Source organism: Bos mutus, chromosome 18, assembly GCF_027580195.1.
Source record: "Bos mutus isolate GX-2022 chromosome 18, NWIPB_WYAK_1.1, whole genome shotgun sequence".
NCBI lineage: Eukaryota > Metazoa > Chordata > Mammalia > Artiodactyla > Bovidae > Bos > Bos mutus.
Genome location: NC_091634.1, coordinates 46,850,297 through 46,873,031, shown reverse-complemented (window position 1 = coordinate 46,873,031; position 22,735 = coordinate 46,850,297). Strand labels below are relative to the sequence as shown.

The window sequence follows — 22,735 nt, the reverse complement described above, 5'->3', positions numbered from 1 at the left end:
TAGTTGATTTCACAGTCCAGGATGTCTGGCTCTAGGTGACTGATCACACCATCATGGTTATCTGGGTCATTAAGATCTTTTTTGTATAGTTCTTCTGTGTGTTCTTGCCACCTCTTCTTAATATCTTTTGCTTCTGTTAGGTCCATACCGTTTCTGTCCTTTATTGTGCCCATCTTTGCATGAAATGTTCCCTTGGTATCTCTAATTCTCTTGAAGAGATCTCTAGTCTTTCCCATTCAATTGTTTTCCCGTATTTCTTTGTATTGACCACTTAAGAAGGCTTTCTTATCTCTCCTTGCTGACTTTCTTATCTCTCCTCGCTATTCTTTGGAACTCTGCATTCAGATGGGTATATCTTTCCTTTTCTCATTTGCCTTTTGCTTCTCTTCTTTTCTCAGCTATTTGTAAGGCCTCCTCAGACAACCATTTTGCCTTTTGGCATTCCGTCTTCTTAGGGATGGTCTTGATCACTGCCTCCTAAACAATGTCATGTGCCACTCTTCATAGTTCTTCAGGCACTCTATCAGACCTAATCCCTGAATCTATTTGTCACTTCTACTGCATAATCATAAGGGATTTGATTTAGATCATTCCTGAATGGTCTAGTGGTTTTCCCTACTTTCTTCAATTTAAGGTGAATTTTCCAACAAGGAGTTCATGATCTGAGCCATAGTCAGCTCTTGGTCTCGTTTTTGTTGACTGTATAGAGCTTATCCATCTTCGGCTGCAAAGGATACAATCAAGCCAAGAATACAATCAATCTGATTCTGGTATTGACCATCTGGTACTGTCCATGTGTAGAGCTGTCTCTTGTGTTGCTGGAAGAGAGTGTTTTCTATGAACAGTGTGTTCTCTTGGCAAACTCTGTTAGCCTATGCCCTGCTTCATTTTGTACTCCAAGACCAAACTTTCCTGTTAGTCCTGGTATCTCCTTTCTACTTTTGCATTCCAGTCCTCTATGATGAAACAGACATCTTTTTTTGTTGTTAGTTCTAGAAGGTCTGGTACGTCATCATATAACTGTTCAACTTTTGGCATTAGTGGTTGGGGCACAGAATTGGATTACTATGATATTGAAAGGTTTGCCTTGGAAACGAACCAAGATTGCTCTGTCATTTTTGAGATGGCACCCAAGTACTGCATTTCGGACTGTTTTGTTGACTATGAGGGCTATTCCATTTCTTCTAAGGGATTCTTGCCCACAGTAGTAGATATAATGGTCATCTGAATTAATTTGCCCATTCAGGTTCATTTTAGTTCAGTGATTCCTAAAATGTCGATGTTCACTTTTGCCATCTCCTGTTTTACTTCTTTCAATTTACCTTGATTCATGGACCTAACATTCCTGGTTCCTGTGCAATATTGTTCTTTACAGCATCAGACTTTACTTCCATCACCAGTCACATCCACAACTGGGTGTTGTTTTCACTTTGGCTCTGTGTTTTTATTCTTTCTGGAGTTATTTCTCCACTCTTCTCCAGAGCATACTGGGCACCTACCAACCTGGGGAGTTCATCTTTCAGTATCATATCTTTTTGCCTTTTCATACTGTTCATGGGTTCTCAAGGCAAAAATACTGAATTCTCAAAGGAAGAATACTGAAGAACACAGAAAACTAACTAAACTGGTCACATGAACCACAGCCTTGTTTAACTCAATGAAACTATGAGCCATGCTGCATAGGGCCACCTAAGACAGACCGGTCATGGTGGAAAGTTCTGAGAAAACACGGTCCACTGTAGAAGGGAATGGCAAACCACTTCAGTATTCTTGCCTTGAGAACCCCGTGAACAGTATGAAAAAGCAAAAAGATATGATACTGAAAGATGAATTCCCCAGGTTGGCAGGTGCCCGGTATGCTACTGGAGAAGAGTGGAGAAATAACTCCAGAAATAATGAAATCTTGTTAGAGATAAGTAATAAGAAGCCAGATCCAAAATGGCCTATGTACCATAGCAAAGACTGGACCTTATCATAATGATACAGGGAGCTATTAAAGGCTTTTAGTATTTCAGATTCATTTTGTGTAGAAGCAGCACTACAGAGTGAAGAATGGTTTGGAGAGGTACAAGAATGGAGTTAGGTCAGTAATCTCACAGTAAGGTAGGAGAGAGATGAGTTAAAGAAATAATCATGGGGTAAGACAGTTTGAGGAGATATGAAGGAGGTTAAAACTCCATGAGTTTTAGTGGTTTGAGGAGTATAAGGCAGTGCAGAGGAAGAAGTTTAGATAGATGTACTGGAAGTGGCAGAGTGCTAAGAAGAAAGGCTCTACAGGAAGATTGTGAATTACTCTTTCATCTTTTAAAGAATATATTGAATAAAGAAGATATTAAACTCTAAGTAAATGGTCTAAAACATTATTATTGTTGGAGCTCACATTTATTCAGCATGTAATGCCAAGGTTCTAAAGCACCTACAAGACCGTTTTATGTTTACCACAACCTAGTGATAACCTCACAGTATATAAGGAAATAGTTCGTTAAAGAGTTTGAATGACTTACCCAGAAATGAAATTTGAATCTAGATCTATGTGGATCTAAAGCCTATGACAAATCTTCAGTAGGAAAATAGTACTAATTGCTATAAACATTGCAATAGATTTAAAGTAAAAAATATACTTACTCTATAAGCCCTCAACCACTTTTACTGGTGGTTGATTTCAAACAGTGAGGTTCTTTTTAAACCATCTACTACATTCCTTTCTCTGCTGCCTTAACTTTTCATCATGATAAATGCCACTTTTAAAACTAGCAGCTTATTTTAAGAAGATTATAAGAAGTATGAGACACAGGAGACTTAACTGACATCTTTAACACATCCCAGATATAAGCAGATCTTTCAAATAAAGACTGCTACTTCAAACAAAGGAGAATAGAAAAAGAAATCTGTATAAGGCCAAAAAAAATCTTGATTTAAAAAATATGAACTAGGATATGATGTAAAGAATGTTTATACCTGTATTAGTGAATGTTTAAGAAAGAATTTGTTCACATAAATTTAGAGAGATCCTGGTTTCAAATGATGAGTCACAATTTGGAAGTGAGCCAGAGTTCTAAAAACTGTCTGAAAATACAAATATGTGGCTGCAAAACTGCAAACATCCAGGGTAGGGAAAAAAATCAAAATCAAAGAGAAATCAAGGAGCTAATTTCTAGGAAATGATCTCCCACATGTTCTCAGAACTCAACAGCCGAATGACTTCATCTGAATAAAAACAATAAGTTTATCTAGTTGATAAAGAAATATTCTGAAGAGCTGTCTTAATACAAGAGATATTTTTACATAGTGAATTCTATATCAAAATTACCAATGCCTGGTTTTGATATTTTCTGGAATCCACAATATTATATATTTTATAATTATTGATATATATATGCACATATATATATATACACACACATATATAAAACTAAATTTTTGAGATGGATAATCATAAAATGTCAGACAGTATAAAAATTCCGAAAGTAATAAGGGAAAAGCCATCTTGCAGGGAGCAGAAGGAAAAGATTCACTATCAACATGATACATGGTTTTAAAAAACCAAAAAGGGCTTACCAAGAGGTCACTGTTGGAGAACATCAACAAAGGATGCTCACACATTTTAAGAACTAACGCAGAAGGAGTGCCTCACCATTTGTGAGATAGAGCCAAAGATCACATTCCAGCTCTACTACTTCTTAGTTTTGTCCCCTTAGGCAAGTTTCTTAACATCTGAACCACTGTTACCACATCTGTATATCAAGGATAAATAATTTGCTCACCTCAGCGAGTTTTGGGAAGATTAACTGAGATGAAGGTAAAACACACAATGTGTAAAAGAGTTCCTGCCAAATAATAAGAAACTGTTAAGTATTATGAAAAAGAAGTAAACAAATATTTGAAAAGTACTAACTACTAAATCCTTAATGTCCTTGATTAACAAAACTTTGAAACTTTTCTATTGATTAACTAAGAATACATTAGTTATTTGGGGTATAATTATAGGCAGGGGCAAGTTAGGTATAGATAATGTCCATTTGTCTATTAGTACAACAGAAATAAAAGGCTACTGACTTGCTATCATGGAACAGAATAGAAAAACTGATGACTTTGTGAGACTCATTAAGGGAATGGATTGCTCCAGACAAGGAATAAGTAGCAAACGGTGCTTTTATCCATCTACCCACCACATATTGATCCATCCAACCCATCACTCAATTCTTTAGGGGTGAAGGTTAAGCACAGAGAGCTGTATACGTACCTATATCCAAGATGTGCATCTCTGCTTTTGCTTATCTATGGATGGGGTATTTACACAGAATGAAAATGCAGAGATATAAAGAAAATAAGGTTGAAATGGAAGCCTGGGTTACTTGAAAATATCGTAGGACATTTAGAAAGGGGATCTTCACAATTTATTCTCAGGCTCTGATAGTATATTACTCTCTACTGCTCTGATTGGGGGAATTCCCCCCCGTGTAAGATATCAGAGAGGAATAAATTTCACTATTAGTCTTTCCCAGGCTGTATGTAACTGGAAGGTCTAAGAATTGGAAAGATCCTGCAGTAACCATTTCCCCAATATTGTGGCATTCAACCAACAAAGAGATAAATGCATGATGAAGTTCACAGATCAGTTACATGGACTGCTCCAGTTATCAGAGATCCATTCTATTAATTAGGGCAGGCTTAGAGAGACAAGCGTCCCAATTAGCTTAAATTAAAAAAAAAAAAAAAAAACCTGCTAAATTACAGAACAGTAATGTGATAATGTAAAATATAACACTATCTTACGGACTCTTTAAGTGCTTTAAATTTAATTTTCAAAGAAATAATTATATACTCATAATACCATGCACCTTTGAAAAATTAAAAGAACAGTATAACTTTGAGAATTTAGTAAGTAAGAAAGACAGCTGTACAAAAAAAAAACCCCAAACCCCCTTACCTAGAAAGGCAAGAATCTATCATATAAAATTTAAACAAAAAAAAAATTCATGGACTCAGGGTCCTAGTTTTTCCTCATATTTGTAATCTTAAATAAAAGGAGTACAGCTTAGTCTGCTTTGAATACTGAGTATGTATAAAATCAAGACTCAGAAGTAGCAATTTTATAATTTGTATATAAATTACCATTTCCAATCAAAAAGCATTCAAAATATTTATCAAAATCACATCTGGCATCTGTGACTCACAATGATAGATGTCTTACAGTCTTTGCCACAAATAAAACTCAGGGACTAATCAATTTTGCTATGGCAACCATTGTAAGGCAATAGCCACAGTGACATGGAATGAAAAGGAAACACTAATGAACTAGATGCACATTAGAAGAGTATTCTAAGAATGCCTATTTACTTCCCATGTCATATGGCAATGTGTGCATAGAAAATATTTCAGATTTATCAAAAATTTACAATAGTATTGTCTTTCTTTGGTGAAATAGGGGTAGGTCATGCTGCCAGGTTAGAGAGAACTACTTAAATTGGTTGCTTTTACTCTGATCATGTCAGAACAAATTGACACTATGAAGATTCAGAAACCGTGCATATACAATGTTCTCTTTAAATGTTAAATAATATAAACAGTACAGGTAATGTATGTTGTCAGCATTCAGGAATTAGAAAAATGGAAACACAAAGACTGATAATTAAAAATTACAAGGACCTAGGAAGTCTCCTACTGAAATCAACATCCATCTATTTTAGAGATTTAGAACAATTTTTAATTCAATCACCTAACTTTAATCAGAATGAGCAAAAGTAGTGTTAGCTCTGTCCTCATCATGTGAATGGCACTAAGAAGTCTGGGCTTAGGATTATGGCTGAAGATATTTAAGACATGTCTTAAATTTGGGATCAATTATTAAAAACTAAATGGTGAAATAAATTAAGATATTTTAAAAATTAAGTTACATGTTCAAAATTATTCATTGAGTGTTTACAATGTGACTAGAACTGCTCCAAGGCAAGAGATACAACAGTGAACAAAACACACCAATGGAAGATGGCGGAGGAGGAGGACGGGGAGAACACTTTCTCCCCCACAAATTCATCAAAAGAGCATTTAAACGTCGAGTAAATTCCACAAAACAACTTCTGAATGCCGGCAGAGGACATCAGGCACCCAGAAAAGCAATCCAACTCTTCGAAAGGAGGTAGGAAAAAATATAAAAGACAAAAAAAGAGACAAAGGAGGGAGGGACGGAGTTCCGTCCCGGGAAGGGAGTCTTAAAAAGAGAGAAGTTTCCAAACACCAGGAAACCTTCTCACTGCCGAATCTGTGCCGAGCTTTGGAAGCACAGAGGGCAACATAACAGGAAGAAAAAATAAATAAACAATTAAAACTCAAAGATTGCGAGTCCTACGGTAACTCCCCCAGCGGAGAAGCAGCGCAGACGCCTGCACGCGCCATTAGCAAGCGGGGGCTGGGCAGGGAGGCGCAGCGCGGGCTGCATCGCTTAGAGTAAGAATCTGGCCTGAATACCCTGAGCACTATCTGAGCGAAATAATTTGGGCTAGCAAACCAGACTGTGGGATTTCTACCACGCGAAAAGCCAGCCCTAACCTAAGACCGCCAGGCCCGCGCACGGAACAAAGAATTGAACAGAGATAGCCGGCTGCAGACCTTCCCCCTCCGGTGACAGGCAGCCAGAGCCGGAAGGGGGCAATCGCAGCCCCAGAGAGACATTATCTATAAAACTGTAAGCAGGCTTCTTAGCTAACTAAAACTTTTTGGGCGTCTGGACGGTTAACATCTGCCTAAGAAGGTGCGCCGGTTTTATACCCAGATAACTGAGTGGCGGGGAGGCGATAAGTCGCAGCATTGGTGCTCGCCAAACACCTCATCACTTGAGCTGCTCGGACCTGGGAAGAGCACAAAACTCAGGCCCAACTGAGTCTGCGCCTCTGAGGACTACCCGAGTGCCTGAACCTGAGCGGCTTGGACCTGGGAGGTACATGCAACCCAGGGCCAGCCTCGGATTGTTCCCAGTGGAACAACCTAGAGCCCGAGCAGTGTGGGCAGGGAGGCTACACGCGCCGTGAGCGGGGGCAGACCCAGTGTGGCTGAGGCACTGCGAGCACACACGCCAGTGTTATTTGTTTGCAGCATCCCACCCACCCCCCCCCACAGCGACTGAACAAAGAGAAGAAATATAGCTCCACCCATCAGAACACCGACACAAGCTTCCCTAACCAGGAAACCTTGACAAGCCACCTGTACAAACCCACACACAGCGAGGAAAAGCCACAATAAAGAGAACTCCACAAACTGCCAGAATACAGAAAGGACACCCCAAACTCAGCAATTTAAACAAGATGAAGAGACAGAGGAATAGCCAGCAGATAAAGGAACAGGATAAATGCCCACCAAACCAAACAAAAAAGAGGAAGAGATAGGGAATCTACCTGATAAAGAATTCGAATAATGATAGTGAAATTGATCCAAAATCTTGAAATTAAAATGGAATCACAGATAAATAGCTTGGAGACAAGGATTGAGAAGATGCAAGAAAGGTTTAACAAGGACCTAGAAGAAATAAAAAAGAGTCAATATATAATGAATAATGCAATAAATGAAATTAAAAACACTCTGGAGGCAACAAATAGTAGAATAACAGAGGCAGAAGATAGGATTAGTGAATTAGAAGATAGAATGGTAGAAATAAATGAATCAGAGAGAATAAAAGAAAAAAAATTAAAAGAAATGAGGACAATCTCAGAGACCTCCAGGACAATATTAAACGCTACAACATTCAAATCATAGGGGTTCCAGAAGAAGAAGACAAAAAGAAAGACCATGAGAAAATACTTGAGGAGATAATAGTTGAAAACTTCCCTAAACTGGGGAAGGAAATAATCACCCAAGTCCAAGAAACCCAGAGAATCCCAAACAGGATAAACCCAAAGGCGAAACACCCCAAGACACATATTAATCAAATTAACAAAGATCAAACACAAAGAACAAATATTAAAAGCAGCAAGGGAAAACAACAAATAACACACAAGGGAATTCCCATAAGGATAACAGCTGATCTTTCAATAGAAACTCTTCAAGCCAGGAGGGAATGGCAAGACATACTTAAAATGATGAAAGAAAATAACCTAGAGCCCAGATTATTGTACCCAGCAAGGATTTCATTCAAGTATGAAGGAGAAATCAAAAGCTTCTCAGACAAGCAAAAGCTGAGAGAATTCTGCACCACCAAACCAGCTCTCCAACAAATACTAAAGGATATTCTCTAGACAGGAAACACAAAAATGGTGTATAAATTCGAACCCCAAACAATAAAGTAAATGGCAACGGGATCATACTTATCAGTAATTACCTTAAACGTAAATGGGTTGAATGTCCCAACCAAAAGACAAAGACTGGCTGAATGGATACAAAAACAAGACCCCTACATATGTTGTCTACAGGAGACCCACCTCAAAACAGGTGACACATACAGACTGAAAGTGAAGGGCTGGAAAAAGATTTTCCATGCAAATAGGGACCAAAAGAAAGCAGGAGTAGCAATACTCATATCAGATAAAATAGACTTTAAAACAAAGGCTGTGAAAAGACACAAAGAAGGTCACTACATAATGATCAAAGGATCAATCCAAGAAGAAGATATAACAATTATAAATATATATGCACCCAACACGGGAGCACCGCAGTATGTAAGACACAAATGCTAACAAGTATGAAAGGAGAAATTAACAATAACACAATAATAGTGGGAGACTTTAATACCCCACTCACACCTATGGATAGATCAACTAAACAGAAAATTAACAAGGAAACACAAAGTTTAAACGATACAATAGACCAGTTAGACCTAATTGATATCTATAGGACATTTCATCCCGAAACAATGAATTTCACCTTTTTCTCAAGCGCACATGGAACCTTCTCCAGGATAGATCACATCCTGGGCCATAAAGCTAGCCTTGGTAAATTAAAAAAAAATAGAAATCATTCCAAGCATCTTTTCTGACCACAATGCAGTAAGATTAGATCTCAATTACAGGAGAAAAACTATTAAAAATTCCAACATATGGAGGATGAACAACACCCTGCTGAATAACCAACAAATCACAGAAGAAATCAAAAAGAAATCAAAATTTGCATAGAAACGAATGAAAATGAAAACACAACAACCCAAAACCTGTGGGACACAGTAAAAGCAGTCCTAAGGGGAAAGTTCATAGCAATACAGGCACACCTCAAGAAACAAGAAAAAGTCAAATAAATAACCTAACTCTACACCTAAAGCAACTAGAAAAGGAAGAAATGAAGAACCCCAGGGTTAGTAGAAGGAAAGAAATCTTAAAAATTAGAGCAGCAATAAATGCAAAAGAAACAAAAGAGACCATAGCAAAAATCAACAAAGCCAAAAGCTGGTTCTTTGAAAGGATAAATAAAATTGATAAACCATTAGCCAGACTCATCAAGAAACAAAGGGAGAAAAATCAAATCAATAAAATTAGAAACGAAAATGGAGAGATCACAACAGACAACATAGAAATACAAAGGATCATAAGAGACTACTATCAACAACTATATGCCAATAAAATGGACAATGAGGAAGAAATGGACAAATTCTTAGAAAAGTACAACTTTCCAAAACTCGACCAGGAAGAAATAGAAAACCTTAACAGACCCATCACAAGCACGGAAATTGAAACTGTAATCAAAAATCTTCCAGCAAACAAAAGCCCAGGTCCAGACGGCTTCACAGCTGAATTCTACCAAAAATTTAGAGAAGAGCTAACACCTATCCTGCTCAAACTCTTCCAGAAAATTGCAGAGGAAGGTAAACTTCCAAACTCATTCTATGAGGCCACCATCACCCTAATACCAAAACCTGACAAAGATCCAAAAAAAAAGAAAACTACAGGCCAATATCACTGATGAATATAGATGCAAAAATCCTAAACAAAATTCTAGCAATCAGAATTCAACAACACATTAAAAAGATCATACACCATGACCAAGTGGGCTTTATCCCAGGGATGCAAGGATTCTTCAATATCCGCAAATCAATCAATGTAATACACCACATTAACAAATTGACAAACAAAAACCATATGATTATCTCAATAGATGCAGAGAAAGCCTTTGACAAAATTCAACACCCATTTATGATAAAAACTCTCCAGAAAGCAGGAATAGAAGGAACATACCTCAACATAAAAAGCTATATATGACAAACCCACAGCAAACATTATCCTCAATGGTGAAAAACTGAAAGCATTTCCTCTAAAGTCAGGAACAAGACAAGGGTGCCCACTTTCACCATTACTATTCAACATAGTTTTGGAAGTTTTGGCCACAGCAATCAGAGCAGAAAAAGAAATAAAAGGAATCCAAATTGGAAAAGAAGAAGTAAAACTCTCACTATTTGCAGATGACATGATCCTCTACATAGAAAACCCTAAAGACTCCACCAGAAAATTACTAGAACTAATCAATGATTATAGTAAAGTTGCAGGATATAAAATCAACACACAGAAATCCCTTGCATTCCTATACACTAATAATGAGAAAACAGAAAGAGAAATTAAGGAAACAATTCCATTCACCATTGCAACGAAAAAGAATAAAATACTTAGGAATATATCTACCTAAAGAAACTAAAGACCTATATATAGAAAAAAAAACTATAAAACACTGGTGAAAGAAATCAAAGAGGACACTAATGGATGGAGAAATATACCATGTTCATGGATTGGAAGAATCAATATAGTGAAAATGAGTATACTACCCAAAGCAATTTATAGATTCAATGCAATCCCTATCAAGCTACCAACAGTATTCTTCACAGAGCTAGAACAAATAATTTCACAATTTGTATGGAAATACAAAAAACCTCGAATAGCCAAAGCGATCTTGAGAAAGAAAAATGGAAATGGAGGAATCAACCTACCTGACTTCAGGCTCTACTACAAAGCCACAGTTATCAAGACAGTATGGTACTGGCACAAAGACAGAAATATAGATCAATGGAACAAAACAGAAAGCCCAGAGATAAATCCACGCACATATGGACACCTTATCTTTGACAAAGGAGGCAAGAATATACAATGGATTAAAGACAATCTCTTTAACAAGTGGTGCTGGGAAATCTGGTCAACCACTTATAAAAGAATGAAACTAGAACACTTTCTAATACCATATACAAAAATAAACTCAAAATGGATTAAAGATCTCAACGTAAGACCAGAAACTATAAAACTCCTAGAGGAGAACATAGGCAAAACACTCTCTGACATACATCACAGCAGGATCCTCTATGACCCACCTCCCAGAATATTGGAAATAAAAGCAAAAATAAACAAATGGGACCTAATTAACCTTAAAAGCTTCTGCACATCAAAGGAAACTATTAGCAAGGTGAAAAGACAGCCTTCAGAATGGGAGAAAATAATAGCAAATGAAGCAACCGACAAACAACTAATCTCAAAAATATACAAGCAACTCCTACAGCTCAACTCCAGAAATATAAATGACCCAATCAAAAAATGGGCCAAAGATCTAAATAGACATTTCTCCAAAGAAGACATACAGATGGCTAACAAACACATGAAAAGATGCTCAACATAACTCATTATCAGAGAAATGCAAATCAAAACCACTATGAGATACCATTTCACGCCAGTCAGAATGGCTGCGATCCAAAAGTCTACAAATAATAAATGCTGGAGAGGGTGTGGAGAAAAGGGAACCCTCTTACACTGTTGGTGGGAATGCAAACTAGTACAGCCACTATGGAGAACAGTGTGGAGATTCCTTCAAAAACTGGAAATAGAACTGCCTTATGATCCAGCAATCCCACTGCTGGGCATACACACTGAGGAAACCAGAAGGGAAAGAGACACGTGTACCCCAATGTTCATCGCAGCACTGTTTATAATAGCCAGGACATGGAAGCAACCTAGATGTCCATCAGCAGATGAATGGATAAGAAAGCTGTGGTACATATACACAATGGAGTATTACTCAGCCATTAAAAAGAATACATTTGAATCAGTTCTAATGAGGTGGATGAAACTGGAGCCTATTATACAGAGTGAAGTAAGCCAGAAGGAAAAACACCAATACAGTATACTAACGCATATATATGGAATTTAGAAAGATGGTAACGATAACCCTGTATACGAGACAGCAAAAGAGACACTGATGTATAGAACAGGCTTATGGACTCTGTGGGAGAGGGAGAGGGTGGGAAGATTTGGGAGAATGGCATTGAAACATGTGAAATGTCATGTATGAAACGAGATGCCAGTCCAGGTTCAATGCACGATGCTGGATGCTTGGGGCTGGTGCACTGGGACGACCCAGAGGGATGGTATGGGGAGGGAGGAGGGAGAAGGGTTCAGGATGGGGAACACATGAGAAATAAAGGAATAAAAAATTAAAAAAAAAAAAAAACAACACACCAATGGAGTACATAAAATAAAAGTAGATGTGATGTCAGATCCGTGATATGTCAGATAGTGATAAATGCAATGGAAAAAGTAAAGGGAGAAAGGGGTCAGGAGTGTCACAGCAGGGGTTACAAATTTAAATAGAGTGGTCAGGGAAGGTCTGGAGAAGGTGACATTTAAGTGGGACTAGAAGGTGGTAAGGGAGTTGAACCACAAGGAATATCCAGAGAAAGAGCATTCCAAGCAAAGGAAAAAGCCCTTAGGGGGAAACTGTGCCTGGCCTGTTTGAGGAACATCAAAGAAGCCACTCAGCCACTGTGGCTGGAATAAGTAACAATTTTAGTTTTAGGAAGAAAGGTGGGATACTCTGGTAAGGTACTTCTTTGTCCATTAACCACCTTCTAAAAGGTATTTAAACAAGGACATACTGATATCCAACTCTGTCTCTTCAGAGCTTCTATCTCCCACATGAATAACATTCTAGTGTCTAACAGACATCACAAACTTATGTCCAAAATACTGCTTGATTAATTACATGTCCTATTAAGTTCCCTTGAAGCTCCCAATTATATCTAGAATAAAACCCAAATTTCTTACCTTGGTTCTCAATTCCCTGAGACTTGGCCAAGTGCCTTTCTTCTTTTTGTACCTTGAACATACATTTAGGTGTTTCCTCTGTAACATTCTTCCAAGATCTCTTGTGACTTCAATTAACTTGAAGGTCAAATATGACCTCCAATCAGCTATAGAAAATAGGCCTTCTCAGTTTCTCTTACACTACTTTTATCTGTTCAAAACTCTTTTAACACTTTATAAAAATACTAACTTCTTACTGTTTTCCTTCTCCAACAGAATTTAAACCTCATGAAAGCAAGGTTTTTATATGCTTCATTCATGGCTACATGCCAAGCATCTAGAATATTCTAAAAAGTAAGCACTCAAAAAAAAGGTATTTTTGAATTGGTTAACATCTTGTACATCTTCCAGCATAAAACAGGAAAAAAGCTGAATGGAAGAAAAACTGATCCCTACACAGTTTTAAAGAACAGAATCAACTATTTGACTGAGCTGATATGTCTGTACTATAAAAGTCAAGATATTTTATGAATTATATTTCAAATTCCTTGAATCCAGCACTTACATCTAGTTAACCATATTTCATATATTGAAGTATATTGTATTTACATCTACTTGATAATTTCTGACTGGTTCTGAAGGTGCTATAGTACATTTAAGAGGGAAAATCTGAAACGTCTTTTATTGCTAAATGTCAGCTGGAATTCAGGGTCCCTTTTAGTGAAAAAATAAGGCTATTTCACAAAAGAGCAGCCAATTTTCAACTATAGAAAACAAAAACCAAAAGTTCATTATTAAGTCTTTGGAATGAAAAGTAGTCTTAAATAAACAAAAAAATGAAACCAAGCCCAGAAAGCACAATACCTATAACTTTACCCTATACAACCTCTTTTGTAATAAAGTCATCCATTTCTTTGAAGGCATTTGATTTTTAAAATACTTGTGTAAAATAGATTATGAGTGGGGCACTGTAACACCCGCTTATACCAATGGACTGACAGAAAATTAATAAGGAAACACAAGCCTTAAATGACACATTAGACCAGATAGACTTGATAATTATAGGACATTCCATCCGAAAGCAGCAGAATACACTTCCCTCTCAAGTGTACACAAAATATTCTCCAGGATAGATCAGATCTTGGGTCACTAATGAAGTCACAGCAAATTTAAGAAAACTGAAATCATATCAAGCATCCCTTCTGACCACAGCGGTATTGGATTAGAAATCAATTACTGGTGGTCTCATAGAATGAGTTAGGGTGAGAAGACATACAGATGGCTAACAAACACATGAAAAGATGCTCAACATCACTCATTATCAGAGAAATGCAAATCAAAACCACAATGAAGTACCATTTCACGCCAGTCAGAATGGCTGCGATCCAAAAGTCTACAAGCAATAAATGCTGGAGAGGGTGGCAGAAAAGGGAATCCTCTTACACTGTTGGTGGGAATGCAAACTAGTACAGCCACTATGGAGAACAGTGTGGAGATTACTTAAAAAAACTGGAAATAGAACTGCCTTATGATCCAGCAATCCCACTGCTGGGCATACACACTGAGGAAACCAGAACTGAAAAGAGACACGTGTACCCCAATGTTCATTGCAGCACTGTTTACAATAGCCAGGACACGAAAGCAACCTAGATGCCCATCAGCAGATGAATGGATAAGAAAGCTATGGTACATATATACAATGGAGTATTACTCAGCCATTAAAAAGAATACATTTGAATCAGTTCTAATGAGGTGGATGAAACTGGAGCCTATTATACAGAGTGAAGCAAGCCAGAAGGAAAAACACCAATACAGGATAATAATGCATATATATGGAATTTAGAAAGATGGTAACGATAACCCTGTATGTGAGACAGCAAAAGAGACACAGATGTATAGAACAGTCTTTTGGACTCTGTGGGAGAGGGCAAGGGTGGGACGATTTGGGAGAATTGCATTGAAACATGTATATTATCACATGTGAAACGAATTGCCAGTCCAGGTTCGATGCATGATACAGGATGCTCGGGGCTGGTGTACTGGGATGACCCAGAGGGATGGGATGGGGAGGGAGGTGGGAGGGGGGTTCAGGATGGGGAACACATGTACACCCATGGCGGATTCATGTCAATGTATGGCAAAACCAATACAATATTGTAAAGTTAAAAAAAAAAAAAAAGAAATCAATTATTGGGAAAAAACTGTAAAAAAGAAGAAACACAAGGAGGCTAAACAGTAAGTTACTAAACAAATAATGGAGCACTGAAAAAATCAAATAGGAAATTAAAAAATACCTAGAGACACATGATAACAAAAACACAATGATCTAGAACCTATGGGATGCATCAAAAGCAATTTTCTAAAGGGAAGTTTATGTAAATACAACCCTACACCAAGAAAAATCTCAAATAAAGAACCTTAACCTTACACCTAAAGCAACTAGAGAGAGAAAAAACAAAACCCAGTGTTAGTAGCTAGAAAGCAGTAAAGATCAGAGCAGAAATTAAAGGCAGGCACAAGGACCAAGAAAACAACAGAAAAGATCAATGAAACTAAAAGCTGGCTCTTTGAGAAGATAAAATTGATAGACCTTTAGCCAGACTCATCAAGAGAAACAGGGAGAGGGCTCAAATCAATAAACTCAGAAAGAAAAAGAAGTTAACATGGACAACAAAAATATGCAAAGGATCATAAGAGACTACTATAAGCAACTATATGCCAATAAAATGGACAACCTGGAAGAAACGGACAAATTCTTAGAAGGGTACAATCTCTCAAGATTTAACCAGGAAATAATAGAAAATATGAATAGAACAATCACAAGCACTGAAACTGAAACTATGATTATAAAACTCCCAAAAAGCAAAAGTCCAGAAGCAGAAGGCTTCACAGGTGAATTCTATCAAAGATTTTGAGAAGAATTAACACCTATCCTCCAACAATTTCCGAAAAATTACAGAGGAAGGAACACTCCCAAACTCATTCTATGAGATTAACATCAGCCTGATACAAAAACCAAAGATACTACAAAAAAGGGAAATTTCAGGCCAGTATCACTGATGACATTGATGCAAACATTCTCAACAGAATACCAGTGATCTGAATCTAATAATACATTAAAAATATCATATACCATGATTAAGTGAGATCCCAGGGATACAAGGGATCTTTGATATCTGCAAACCAATGTTATACATCATATTAACAAAGGAAGAATAAAAACTATGATTATCTCAACAGATAAAGAAAAAGCTTTCAACAAAATTCAACACCTATTTATGATAAAAACTCTCCAGAAAGTGGGCATAGAGTGAACCTACCTCAACATAATAAAGGCCATACACAACAAACCCAGCAAACATTACACTCAATGGTGAAAAACAAAAAGTCCTCCTCTCAGATCAGAAACAAGGCAAGAATGTTCACTCTCATTACTATTATTCAACGTAGATTCGGAAGGCATGGCAAATCCATGGTCACCAGAGAAAGAAACCAAAGGATTCCAAATTGGAAAAGAAGAAGTAAAACTTTCAGTATGCAGATGACATGCATAGAAAATACATAGAAAATCCTAAAAATCCTAAAGATGATACCAGAAAACTATTAGAGCTCATCAAAGAATTAGGTAAAGTTGCTGAATACAAAATTAATATATTGAAATCTTTTGCATTTCTATACATAACAACAAAAAAGAGAAATTAAATAAACAATCTCATTTACCATCACATCAAAAATAATAAAATACCTAGGCTTCCCTTGTGGCTCAGACCATAAAGAATCTGCCCACAGTGTGGGAGAACTGGGTTCAATCCCTAGGTTGGGAAGATCTCCTGGAGATGGGAATGGCTACCCACTCCATATACTTGCCTGGAGAATTCCATGGACAGAGGAGCCTGGCGGGCCACAGCCCATGGGTTCAGAGTTGGACACAAATAAGCGACTAACACCTTATGGTTAATTTGCAGTTAAACTCTGAATTTTTATCAAGCAGCATAAAAACTTTATAAAGTAATCTGATTGTGGGGTTTTGCTCCCTTTCTCCTTTACTTTACTATATGTTGTTCATTATTTACTGTATTAGGCAACTGAGATACTCAACTGAATAAGATTTGGTTTCAATCATACATGACACAATTTAAGGGATTCAATACTTTGCAAATATGTTAGTTACTTTCATAGACGACAAAGTTTTCTGTTTTCATTAACGTCTTTATTATTTTTAGGATTATTTAGGCCTGACTGATAATTCCCAGGCTTTGTCAACGTGCCAGTATTCTTCCCACACTTGAAGAATAAAGTGTTATCCCTTTATGATAAGCCAGTACACAAGAGTTAGATTTGGATATATAAATCCATGTATATTGCGAAATTTAAAATATGATTCAATCTACAGGAAATTCTGACATTCTGTTAAAGTTTCTGTTCCCCCTTCAGTTTTATAGATTTTCATTGATTTCTATTATATTTGGCACTGCATACAAAATTAATGTTTTCTCTAAATCTGGTTGTATGTAATATTTTGATAGAAAAAATAACCTTTACTTTTCTTGACTTTTTTGTCCTATGTAGTTTAATAAAGAACTATTACCTTATCTGTCGAAATTCTAGACTTTGATATTCTGAGTGTACCTAGAAAAACATTTAACTTTAACACACAGTTTAAAAGGGTGATGTAATAGTTTGACACAAAACATGTTTTCTAGAAGATGACCGATTAACTATTAGTAGAGGCATTTATGGATTGCAGATATCCCAAGCGTGAGGCCAGGGCCCAGCTAGTAACCACCAGCAGCAATTATTTATTGGCTGATTTTTATGACTCAAGAACTGCTAAAGAGCTCTATAAATGCCACCTTTTGGGCATCACATTTTAAATATCATTAAAACTTTTTGACCACCTTTTAGTGATCCTTTTACTTCCTCCTTATTCTTGTAAAACTCTATTCATACTCTCTTTCTTGGAGGGCTCATTCTAACCACACAACAGAAAATTTGGAAAACAGGTAATAAGATAACCTATCATCCTACTTCTAACACAACCATTATTATTATATTGATATATTCCATACTATTCTGATTATTTAAAAAATATATTTATGATTTCTTTGGCTGCACAGGGTCTTAATTGCGGAATGCAGGATCTTTTATTGTGGCATGTGGGATCTAGTTCCCAAACCAGGGATCAAACCCAGGCCCCTTGCGTTGGGAGCCCAGAGTCTTAGCCACTGGACCACCAGGGAAGTCCTTAGTTTGATTTTTTTAAGATAATCATATTGCACAACATACTTTTCTGCTCTTTCCTCCTAAAAGAATTTGATAATTATTTTTATTGCCTGTGTAAAATTTCATAGTTTTATTTAATTTCTGGGAAAGTATTTCTTTGTCGTACAAAAGGGAAAAGATAATGTTATCATAAGTATGAGTACCTATTTCCTTGTTTTATTTGAAAAAATTCCTGATTTGTTTGATTTCAAACTGCCCTCTCTCCCTCTCTTTTACTGTACCAGTACAGCCTAAGTTTAGAGTAGGTTTTTTGATATCTTTTAAAAAGTATTTTATATTGGAAGCTAAAAACTTCACCATAGGTTAAAAAAAATACCCAAAAAACTTCTGTTCCTAGACAACTTAAGGGAGCTGGGAGCCATTTAAAAACTCCTTTCAGGTGTTCGCTTCGGCAGCACATATACTAAAATTGGAACGATACAGAGAACATTAGCATGGCCCCTGCGCAAGGATGACACGCAAATTCGTGAAGCATTCCATATTTTTAAGACAGCCTTCAGAATGGGAGAAAATAATAGCAAATGAAGCAACTGACAAACAACTAATCTCAAAAATATACAAGCAACTCCTACAGCTCAATTCCAGAAAAATAAATGACCCAATCAAAAAATGGGCCAAAGAACTAAATAGACAATTCTTCAAAGAAGACATACAGATGGCTAACAAACACATGAAAAGATGCTCAACATCACTCATCAGAGAAATGCAAATCAAAACCACAATGAGGTACCATTTCACGTCAGTCAGAATGGTGTGGAAGAAAGGGAACCCTCTTACACTGTTGGTGGGAATGCAAACTAGTACAGCCACTATGGAGAACAGTGTGGAGATTCCTTAAAAAACTGGAAATAGAACTGCCTTATGATCCAGCAATCCCACTGCTGGGCATACACACTGAGGAAACCAGAATTGAAAGAGACACGTGTATCCCAATGTTCATCGCAGCACTGTTTATAATAGCCAGGACATGGAAGCAACCTATATATCCATCAGCAGATGAATGGATAAGAAAGCTGTGGTACATATACACAATGGAGTATTACTCAGCCATTAAAAAGAATACATTTGAATCAGTTCTAATGAGGTGGATGAAACTGGAGCCTATTATACAGAGTGAAGTAAGCCAGAAAGAAAAACACCAATACAGTATACTAACGCATATATATGGAATTTAGAAAGATGGTAACAATAACCCTGTATACGAGATAGCAAAAGAGACACTGATGTATAGAACAGTCTTTTGGACTCTGTGGGAGAGGGAGAGGGTGGGATGATTTGGGAGAATGGCATTGAAACATGTATAATATCATATATGAAACAAGTCGCCAGTCCAGGTTCGATCCACGATACTGGATGCTTGGGGCTGGTGCACTGGGACGACCCAGAGGGATGGTATGGGGAGGGAGGAGGGTTCAGAATGGGGTACCCATGTATACCTGTGGTGGATTCATTTTGATATATGGCAAAACCAATACAATATTGTAAAGTTAAAAAATAAAATAAAAATAAAATAAAATCAACATTAAAAAAAAAGTCAAAAAAAACCCAAAAAACCTTTCAGCATAGGATTCTTCCTGTGAACTATATCATTTATTAAAGCATGTGCTTTTCTTTTTTCCCCTATGAAATGGCAAATTTCTGATATCTTGCTGCCTTTTTGGCTGTCAGTAAGTTTCCCTGCACCTTGGTTCAAAAGGAGTGGGAGGGGTGGGGATGGAGGGCAGGATGCAAATCACAGACACTCAAATGTATAGGAAAGTGCCTATGTTTATATATTAATGTCCATAACCTCATTCAATGCCATCTGTTTGGAGTCAAAAGTAGTCTTGTTTTTGATAATACCCAGCTAAAGATATTTCAAGATTTAAGAAGACAGTGTGGGCTCTTTATTTAAAATTTACTGATATATTTAAAAGTTTACTGATATACTACATAAAGTTAAGAAAAACAGGGGAGAAAGTTATATTTAGTTAACTATATCCTATATTCTGCACATTGAAACACTACAAACAGGTAAATGTCTATGTTTATCATTAGTACAATTTAAAAAAATCTTTAAAGTTACTTAAAAATTTGTTATAGGCAAAGCACTTCATCATATAAAACATAAGAGTCAGAAAATAAATATCTGTGATTTGGAGGATCCTAACTGCAGGTTAAGGGAGGTCTATTAGTCTTCTGAGAATTACATAGTGCATATAAACTTTTTCCCCTAGAGACCTGTCATTAATCCATCTAATCAAGTCTACCAGCAAATTAAAAGAAAAATGCATGTATCCTATCACTTGACTATTTGCATTAAAGATAATAAATCAGGCCCCAGAAATCTGCTCAAGAGCAAAGTAATGTTCAATGTAATAATAAAATACAGTACAATAGAAAGATTCATGTTGAAATTTTCATCAAGTAACCCTATCAAACCTCCTGCTTTAATTGCCATGGGACACATCTCTATGACACCAAACAATGAGTTGATTTAGTCAGTTGAGCAAAAAGCAGCCAACAACAATAAGACCAAACATCTCCAACAAAAAGACTCAGATTATACAATAATTTTCTGTGTATTTACTGTGGGCCTGACACTGTGCTTTACTCACATTACGTTATTCACAGTAGCCTCGTGAGGTGGTTACATTCATTTTCATTTTATAAATAAAGAAACTGAAGCCTTTCTAGGTAGGAAGGTGTCACTTGCATTTTGAGGAACAGGCTGAGGTGTTTGTTTGTAGAATGAAGGAAAAACAGGATGGGAGTGAGCTGTGGATTCTTAGCAGTGGCTATCTAGACCATTTTTTCATCTAACTAATCCTTTTGATGATAACCCTGACAAATTATGAAAGAGCCACATATGCTTTGGAAGTTCTAAACCTGATGTATTGTGTAGACTCTTATGGAATACAGAGATTTATAACAAATAGTACTCTTCTTTGGAATTCAGATGTAAATCACGAATGTTTTTTAATATTCAGTAGTTTCAAGAGGTCAGGTTAAGTTTTTCAATTTTTTTTTCATTGTTTCATAATGTGGATCTACATAAAAATGTTATGGTAATCACTAGTTGAGAACGTTCAGTAGGTATTCTTGTTTTGCAGGTTACTTCTTCTTTTTTTTTTTTTTTTTAATTTTTTTCGGGCGCGGCCGGTCGACCAGCCAGCCCGTGCAGGTTACTTCTGCAAAGAGGAGACCCTTAAATTCAAACTGCAATTTAAACACACATCATAAATTGTTCTTTATTGTATTGGGTTGGCCAAAATAGTCCTTCAGCTTTTTCCATAAGATGGCTCTAGTAGTTCTTAGTTATAATTAACTTCATTTGAAACAATTTTGTTAAATTGTATTGTGACAGTTGTCACATCAGTGTGCATTTTAAAAAACATCAGAACTGGTGAATTTTTGTGTAGCTACTTTAATATTAAAGATGGAAGAAAACAAGCAACATTTTTGGTATATCATGCTTTATTATTTCAAGAAAGGTAAAAACAAGCTGAAAAGCAAAAAAAAAAAAAATTGTGCAGTGTATCGAGGTGTTGTGACTGACTGAACACGTCAAAAGTGGTTTGCAAATTTCATGCTAGAGATTTCTCATTGGACAATGAGCCATGGTCTAGTAGATCTGCTGACACTGACAGCAATCAAATAGAGACATTAACTGAGAACAATCAATGTAATACCTCACGGGAGATAACTGACATACTCAAAATACCCAAATCAAGACTTCCTTGGAGGTCCAGTGTTAAGACTCCACACTTCAAAGCAGGGGAGCATGAGTTTGATCCCTGGGTGGGAATCCAGGATCCTGAATGCTCCACAAGGTGGCCAAAAAATAAATAAATAAATAAATAAATAAAAATAATAATCCAAATCAAGCACTGGAAATCATTTGCACCAGCTTGGTTGTGGTTACTGCTTTCATGTTTGAGGTCCATCTATGTGAAAAAAACAAAAAAAAACAACAACACTGACCATATTTCTGCATGCAGTTCTCTACTTAAATATAACAAAAACGTTTTGTTTTTAAAACAAACTGTTGATGGGCAATGAAAAGTGGATAGTGTACAATAACAGGGAACAGAATAGATCATGAAGCAAGTGAAAGGAAACACCACCAACCACACAAAAGGCTGGTCTTCATCCAAAGAAGGTGATGCTGTGTATGTGGTGGGATTGGAAGGGAGTCTTCTATTATGAGTTCCTTCTGGAAAACCAAACAATTAATTCCAACAAGTACTGCTCCGCATTAGACCAACTGACAGCAGCACTTGAAGAAAAGCATCCAGATTAGTCAGCAGAAAACACACATTCCATCAGGATAATGCAAGACCACATGTTTCTTTGAAGGCCCAGCAAAAACTGTTACAGCTTGGCTGGGAAGTTCTGATTTATTTGCTGTATCCACCAGATATTGTACCCTTGGATTTCCATTTATTTCAGTCTTTACAAAATTCTCTTAAAGGAAAAAATTTCAATTCCCTGGAAGA

At 36.7% G+C, this 22,735-nt stretch overlaps 1 protein-coding gene and 1 non-coding gene across 2 annotated transcripts in view; one reads left to right on the top strand and one right to left on the bottom strand.

The window, feature by feature from the left end:
* Positions 1–22,735, bottom strand: part of ITFG1 (integrin alpha FG-GAP repeat containing 1) — a 308,679-nt gene that overhangs the window by 197,418 nt on the left and 88,526 nt on the right. The window lies entirely within an intron of this gene.
* LOC138991895 (U6 spliceosomal RNA) lies at positions 18,637–18,743 on the top strand. Its single transcript, XR_011467790.1, has one exon. It is a non-coding gene; the product is annotated as a U6 spliceosomal RNA (small nuclear RNA).